The sequence below is a fragment of the Mastacembelus armatus genome, chromosome 20 (genome assembly GCF_900324485.2).
Source record: "Mastacembelus armatus chromosome 20, fMasArm1.2, whole genome shotgun sequence".
NCBI lineage: Eukaryota > Metazoa > Chordata > Actinopteri > Synbranchiformes > Mastacembelidae > Mastacembelus > Mastacembelus armatus.
In genome coordinates this window covers 11,892,902-11,901,501 of record NC_046652.1, presented here as the reverse complement: position 1 = coordinate 11,901,501, position 8,600 = coordinate 11,892,902, and positions in this window count along the sequence as shown.

Below are 8,600 nucleotides of genomic sequence, written 5' to 3'. Positions count from 1 at the left end.
AAAGAGTGTCAGCAAGAATGAAAGGAAAGGTGGACAAGACAGTGGTGAGAGCAGCAATGTTGTCTGGTTTAGAGACAGTGGCACTGAGAAAAAGACAGGAGGCAGAGCTGGAGGTAGCAGAGCTGAAGATGTTGAGGTTCTCTCTGGGAGTGACGAGGATGGATAGGATCAGGAATGAGGATATCAGAGGGACAGCTCATGTTAGATGGTTTGGAGAAAAAGCCAGGGAAGCCAGATTGAGATGGTTTGAACATGTTCAGAGGAGGGACAGTGAATACATTGGTAAAAGGATGCTGAGGTTAGAGCTGCCAGGATGGAGGCCTAGAGGAAGACCAAAGAGGAGGTTCTTGGATGTAGTGAAGGAGGACATGAGGATTGTTGGTGTGGGTGAGGAGGATACAGAGGATAGGGTTAAATGGAGGCAGATGATTTGCTGTGGTGACCCCTGAAGGGAGCAGCTGAAAGGAGAAGAAGAAGAAGAAGATAACCTTTGAATAAAATGCCCAAAGAACAACTATTACATGTTTGTTGTAAACATGCTAACCTCAGAGGCCTAATTACAAGCTTAAATAAGGCAAATAGATTCAATCACTGGAAAACTCTAAGAAGGCCAAACTATAATTGTTGGGTGAAAATATCTCCAGAGTGGCCACACCAGCCTTCCCTCCAAGCTTTGTGGACTTTGTTATTTCGAAAGTTGAGATTAGTTCTCCCTATGAACTCTACGACTCCCATTCTGATTCCATATCAAACAGAGAAATGTCAGGACTTGCACTGTGACATTTAAAACCCCCACTGTAGACCTTGTCTAATTGAGCCTCCCTCATTATAATGATGGAGTGTAGACCAAGCATTGCAAAGGAACATCAAGGATGAAAGCTATGGTTTAGTGCAGGCAAGAATTATTTACATTTCTTCACTCTTCCTCTATTCAAGCTCAGCAATGAATCTGACTATCTCTCAGTCTCTGGTGACATTTCAGAGCTGTCAAAAAATGGTAATGGTCCAGTAATGGTCACCATATTTGCAACAAGATAAAGGTGAGTCTGGTCAATTCAGCATTCACTGGGACGTCTTGTTGTATAAATAATTTAGGTTTAATGGTGATATAAGGCTGTATGTATTTTGAATCATTCACTGAACACATCATTCCCTTCTGAGAAAGCACAAAAAGACAGTGTGTCTGACAACAAACTGATCATTTGATTTTTTCACATTTTGCCCACTGCTCTGTTCTTCTGATGAATGTGTCAAACATCACTTGGAAACAAGTTATTTTATTATCACACACTACAGTAACATCAATGCAAATTTTTTGAGCTGAAGTACTGAGCTGTTCAGGCATTGTCCTGTTAAAGGAGGATGTGGCCTTCATGGCTCACATTCACATTGTCCATTGTTGCATTGTCTCTCTGTAACTGGAAGAAGGATAAAGCATGAGTGGCATTCTGCTCCGACCACTGTACTGAATTTGATGAGGCTGTCACATTAAAAATGCATGTTCCTCAAACGTTCTTTGGCCTTTGTCTTTAGCCATGGGAAACATCAGACACTTACGACAAATAAGGACAGAGTTGATGCTGAGGTGGATCTCTCTATTTGACAAGAAACATCAGCGTCCCTGTACCACATGAGACTGTGCATTTGTCAGCCGTCTGGGCTGATGGAGGGGAAAGGAAATTGGGTCACAATGAAAAGCTGAACAGATGCATAAACAATTTTCAAAGAAAAAAATCTATGCAAACACAAAATGTTTTACCTGATAAATGATGACTGTACATTAGGACTTTCTGAAGAAAATCCTGAACTAATATTTCTCTGTTTCTCTATATTTTTGTCAATTTGTTTGTAATACTCTTTGAAGCAACAGTTCAGATGGCCGACTACTGGCTGGAAGCCAACTGTTGAGCAGCTGCTGCCCAATCACTTGTGAGACATCTCAGGTCTCCCAGATCCTCCATGAATCTGCCACAGACGAGCACTAATGCTGCACTGCTGGACAGCAAGGGAAATCTCCTGGAACCTGACAACAGTGTTTTGTACACAAACAATTGGGTCTGTCCATGAAATACTATATATACTTCAAGATGAAAAATAACTGAGTAAATTTGCTAAACTCATACATTTAAGTACAGTTTGGAAGTACTTACACTGCACTTGTGTTTTTGGTCCAATAGATTAAAACTCCTGATAAATCATCTAAAGAGAAAATGAACAACTTTATTAGAAAATGTCTTTTATCAATAGAAATCTACAAGGTTGTATACACAAGAAACATCCGGTGAGGAGTTTTCACTGCACCTACAACAGTAGGTCAATATTTAAAATGATTCAGCAACAATGGTGCAATGTTTTGTTCCCAGCTGCAACAACAAAGCATTTCAAAGCTATTGCAACTAGGAACAAAACACCATAGAGTTGACGAATCATTTTAAGTACTGACCCAGAATCCAAACGACTGGAATTTTCTAATTGCTAGATTATTAGTTATCTCAACACTGCAATCTCTTCCCTGCATTAGGACATCAATTTGAAAATCTATTTTCACCTAAATATCCTGTCGTAGGTGCAGATTCATGCTTTTCCCCTCAGCATTGGTTTCTGACAATCATGGGTACTGTAGTATCTGGAATACCCAACTGAAAGACAAAACAAAAACCGATCACAATTACATACAACCCAAATTCCTAAAAAGTTGGAACACTGTGTTTTCTGCATACATAGAAAATGTAAGCATCTGCAAATCTCACAAACCCATATTTTATTTACAACATAAATAAATATATCAAATGTTTAAACTGAGAAAGTGTACCATTAATAAAATAAGGTAATTTTGAAATTGAATATCACTGAAAGAAAAGCTGGAAATGTCAATGAAAAATACTTTTCATTACTTTCTTAAGAGGTAAGTAAGAATCTAGTCCAAGGTAACAGTCCAAGGTATCTATTCTGCCGCCCTCAGCTCCTGGCATGAGCTGACAGATAGATAACTCCTGCAATCATCATGCTGAAGATGAGGCTTGTTTAACTTTGTTCAATGATGAATAGGAAGTAGGGGAAAACTACAATTACAAAGAACCACTGAACAAATGTTAACAGTGGTCATAGTATAAATTACAGTAAACAAACATTGCACTCAATCAACAGTCCAGTTGCAAAAGGAACAAACCACAAATGACTAAACTATGCAGTATAAAATTTAAGTTACATGAATTAACATTCACAATGTCAAAATGTATATATTCAATTGGAAATTTAAACGGGCAAAAATGAGCTGAGAACTCAAAACATGAGAACTCAAACATATCCTTTTCATACATTGGTTAGAAGCTTGCCTGCCATGTGTTCCCATTGCCTTGACTCACTACATCTGCCTGACTCCTCTTGAAGACATCTTCACTACAGCTGGAGTCTCTTAAAGAAACGGTACAGCCTACACACCACTCTGCCCTCAGTATCCTAATATTAAAAATGGTCAAGATCATAGTCAAAATGGTCAAACAGTCAAGATTCAGGATGCCACAAAACAGTTTTCTAATCTTACAATTAATAATGCACATTTATTTATGTACGTGTGTAAGTAGATTAAAAGTAAAAACACCTACCCCAGCCACAGTGGCAAAAAAAAAAAAAGTCATATCACTGTTTTTCTATTTAATGTCAGCAGAATTTCATCTTTTGAGAGTGAGACCTGACAGCATTTCTCAACTGATTCACTCAAGGAATGAACAGACTCCTCTGTGTTCTCAGGGGAAATATAGTTTTGAGTTGAATGTGTGGTATCCGTCATGCTGATGAAATGCATAATTAATTCTCATCATTCCTGTAATCCTTCTCCAGACTTGACCGCAAAGATGAAAATTACATGCGGGGCCTATGTCAGGAGGCTGGGTGGTGTCTATTGTAGTTTTTTTTTCACTCAGTGGCAAAGAAATGCAGATGATAAATCAGCAAGGTTACAAAGTATTTACACAAATAAGTTGAAAACAATCGATCCAGTGCACCACACTGTCATACCCTTAGGGATGTGATTCCCCTGGAAGAATGCACAATCTTCCTGGCCTGGGTTCATTTGAGACGCAGATTGTGTCTGATTGATCAATGAGAACCACTGCTGAGCCATCAATCTAACAGGAGTGGAATAGGAAAAAGGGAACATTAACATGTATAAGCCGCCGTGTCCTGACAATGTCCTCTACCTTGAGTTGGTGGGAAAGCAGCCACCTCTGGGGACATGAACAAAAGTGGTAAGTGTTAGACCTGTGACCGGAACACGTTATATAATGACAGCAGGGACAATGTAAACATCTTAGCAATTTTGTGATCTCATCTTTGTTGCAGCAGAAGCTTGCTATCCTATATATCACCAGAAATATATCTATCATGAAGTGCCTTCTACTCCTGCACAGTTTGTTTTATGCGGGTTAGAGAGCAAATAATCTTTGAATTGAATAAAACTTCAATATCACCTTCAAATGGCCTCCAGGTCAACATCACCATAAGCTGCTAATGAAAGCATAAAAATTGCTGGCACCTTTTTGGCCCATCCATGCTGCAGTATTTAAAACAAACAGGTGAGTAATGAGTGATTTGTCTGCTATTGCTGGTAAACAGCTGTTCCTTATTGTAGCAATCACTGGGTGAAGCCGTTAAGAAGTGTTTGTCAAGGTCTCTGAGTGCTTTTGAGAGCCATCACCAAGAAAGTGGCTAACATTTTGTGCAAAAGGGTTTGGAAACCGGGATGAATGCAAAAATACACAAGAACCACACATCCTCTTCCCAAAAGGTTTCTTATGGTCATGCTGAAATTTAATTTTTATTTTTAGTCTTAATGTTTATTAGGTATGAATAACTCCTCTTGTGTTAAATTCTTATTTATATGATTTAGATGTTCCAGGAGCAGACACAGTCTTTATTGGGTTTGGGGAGGGGAGAGGTGACAGCTCTAAGGAAACCGCAGAGGCGTTTTAGAATGAGTATCTGTGTCCTGGTCCCCACTCTGGATTGTCAAACTTTAGGTTGGCTAATAAACTCGGCCATATTTCTAGAGATGAGGGCTGCACCATCCAAAGTGGGATGGATGCCGTCCCTCGCTACCAGACCAAGTTGGTTGGTAGTTACCTGAGTAGTTGAAAATGGCCCAATTGTCTATGAAGCGCACATCGTTTGCTGGACACCAGGAACAACGACATTTGGCTAAACATGTCATCGCTGGTCAGACTGAGGAGAGGCCCAGAGAAAATTACAGTGTCCGAAATTTGTTTTGGCAAAGTTACACACCGACTCAACATTAATTTTAGTGACCTCCGACTGGCGTAATGGGGGATAAGATCAAGAAAATTTTGTTTCAGAGTCGGAGGTCGGTATTTCAGTGTCGGGTTTTAACAACGTCCGATCTAAACCGCTTTCAGTGCATCAGCCCGGGAAAAACAGCAAAGCTATGCTTGTTTGGATGGTTGCCAAGCATCACAAACAACAACTCAGAATGTGTGTTGACTTTGAGCGCCAGAGAAGAAGAGACATGTCGTATGCTGTTAAGTGTGACTTAGACTTAGACTATCACTCAGAGCAAAAGTGTGTAGGCTATGTTAAAAGGGTGTTGACACTGCTTACCGTTCATAAGGTGCACCGCCATGTTGCTATGATGTCAATCCGACCGACTCTGTCACCTTCGGTAATTTCCGAATTCCTGAGACCAAAGTCCGTTCTTAGTGTGGAAAATCTGTTAGAAATGTGAACAGCCAGGCGATGAGCCGTGGGCTTCTTGTGTTTCCCTCGGACCGTCACCCACGCTGATTCTCAGTCGTACAGCTAACAGGCTCCACATCCGCTAACGGGGCTAGGCTAGCTGGCTTTTGTTCGACGGTGCGGAGCTTCCAATTCAGTGACCCTCGCCTCCAAAGCTACCAGGAACTTCCACTTATTACAGGTCTCATTGTGACTAGAGGAGGCAGAGGAATAATTAAACACGTGGCACACCGAGCAGGAGAGACAGGGAGAGGCCATGGTAGCAGCTAGCTGAGCTAACTGGTAGGCTAACGAGCCAGACCTAACAAGTCTGGAAACAGCAAGAAGTACTCGACAATAAAATACGATACCTGACTAGTACAGGAATATGTAACGGTGTATGAGTTGTACAAAGAATCTAGTTAGTTTTTAGGTGTGTTAGACTGGAGCTAACCTGTGAACGAGCTGTACACAAACACAGAGCACATCATACTAACAACAGGAAGTGAGTTCACTTACCCAGGAAACACATCACCACGCAGTCAGTCATACAATAACATACAGACACACAGCATTTCTTATCTGTGTAGCAATTTAACACATCTGTCCTATGTAACATTCACTTTAAAATGCTTTGGTAGGAACCATCAGAGTATTCACTGTGTAATACTTAGATGGATCTATTATCAGAACTGGAATATAGTATTCATTGTTATCTTGTCATTACTGTTTAATCCATGTAAATTACCAACCATTACATTTTCTAAATCTTAGACAAAGCCTTTTAAATCTACATAGTGAGCAGGTCTTGTTTCACTTGTTGTGTTACCATGTTGCCCAGAATGGACAGACCACACACTGGCTCTACACAGGGGATTAAGCCTCTGTACCCTTTGTCACACCTGTAAACAGGGGTGTGGGGTGTGAAGGGTGCTCAGAATTGCATTCTGTAATCTCACTACTAGACACCTCTCAATCTTTCACATTTTACACATTGGACATTTAGTTATGTATTCTACTATACATGATAAATTAAAAGCAAATAGGAAGATTAGAAAAAAATATCCTTCTCCTTTGTGGTATTTGAGATATTCTCATAAACTAGTATAGGGCTGGCTGATAGAATTTGGTTTGTGATACAGCAACAATACAACTATATTCCACTGAAGAAGTAGTTTCTGAAAAGTTGATTGTGTGGATTTTTATTTATGTACCTCAATATCACAGATCACTGATTTGCCTCATAGGGTTTTAAAATGTCTACCATGTGAGGTAAGGAAAGTGATATTACTAACTATTCTTAGTGCGAGACTAGAAATATATTGTTAAATTACCAACAGTGTCAGTTGGAACTAAAAATGCCCTGTGAGAACAGTTATTTAGTTATTCATTTAACAGACCCAAAAAAACCAAAAATAAAATAAAAAAAAAAAGAAAGAAATGTGTTGATTTTGAGAATTATAGTTACGACATAAGAAGAATTCAAGTCGAAACAATGCAAAACTAATTACATCTTCACTCACGTTCAAACAGGAAGAAGAAAAGGACAGGTGAAAATTAGAAACCAGTTAATACATCCACAAGCAGTTCATGTGAGGATTTTGAAAGTTAAAGTATTTGCCAAAGGGCATCTTGACACAAGTTGACAAGTGGCAGGAACAGCATGTCTTGTTAGCTTTTGCAACACTGTATTTTGCACCTAATAGGTGAGATTCCAGTTGCTTCTCCAACCTGCCAGCCATTACATTATTACAGCCTAAAAAGACAAAATTTCATTGGAAACTGTACATGCAGTAATAACATAACCACAAACTGCACAAGCAGTTAATGGGTAGATACTTTGTGAGGTTTATTACTTTGGCTGGTTAGATAAGTACTAGATGAGTCTACAAATTACTGCAGATTCTGCCATTATTTCTTAAGCTGCAAAATATCTGCAGGGTAAACAAATGTCAGTTATGGGAATATACAGTATAAGCTTAAATATTGACATTCAGGTTCCAGCAAGATCAGTCTACAGAGCCAGTCACACTAATACTCAGCTCGTGACATTATTCATTCAGTCCTGCAGTTGGCATAGAAGCTAATCTCTGCCCCAAGGCACTTGGTAGTAATGCACCTGTTACAAAATCCCATCCATATCATTCTGAATTGTAAAAAGATTAGCTAATATTTTGTAATAGTTTGGGGGATTTGTTGGACACACTTGTGTTTTTCTGTGGCTGGAAGGCTGCACTGTACCTCATTTGGTTCTAGACCAGGTTTTTAGGAAATTTGTGAAACTGGCAAAACTGTTGTTAAAATGATTGCCTTTATTTTATGTTCTAAAAATGCCAAAATTCAGCTCTATATTTTTGCATGTTTTAATTCACAAATGAGTAGCTAATGAATTATGAGTGCTGGGAATACATAGTACAGCAAAGCCTTTAAAATATCACTTTGTGGCCTTGTGTCACACGGCACCATTTTGCTCATTTATATTTTTTAATCTATTTCTGGCATGCGTCTATTTTTGAATTGCTTCTTTTCAGCTAAAATTGATTGTTCCAGAGAATAGTTTCTTCCTGATTTTGAGCAATAAAAGAAGCACATGGCTGTACTGGCCTTACTATAAACATACTGTAGTCATACTGAAGATGCCATGTACTCACATCACAGGAAAAAAAGCACTGAATATTTGGAAGAGACTGCTGACCTGCTTGTTGCTTTTAGATTGTCAAAAGCTGTTATACATTGGAAGCACTGACATAAACAATTTAAAATTAAAAATCAAAAGCAGAATGTGCGATTATATGAAGAGGGTGTCAAAACAAAATTGAATTATTGTTTACACTTTTAATATTTACTTAACTGTTTCCTCCATTTTGACAAAT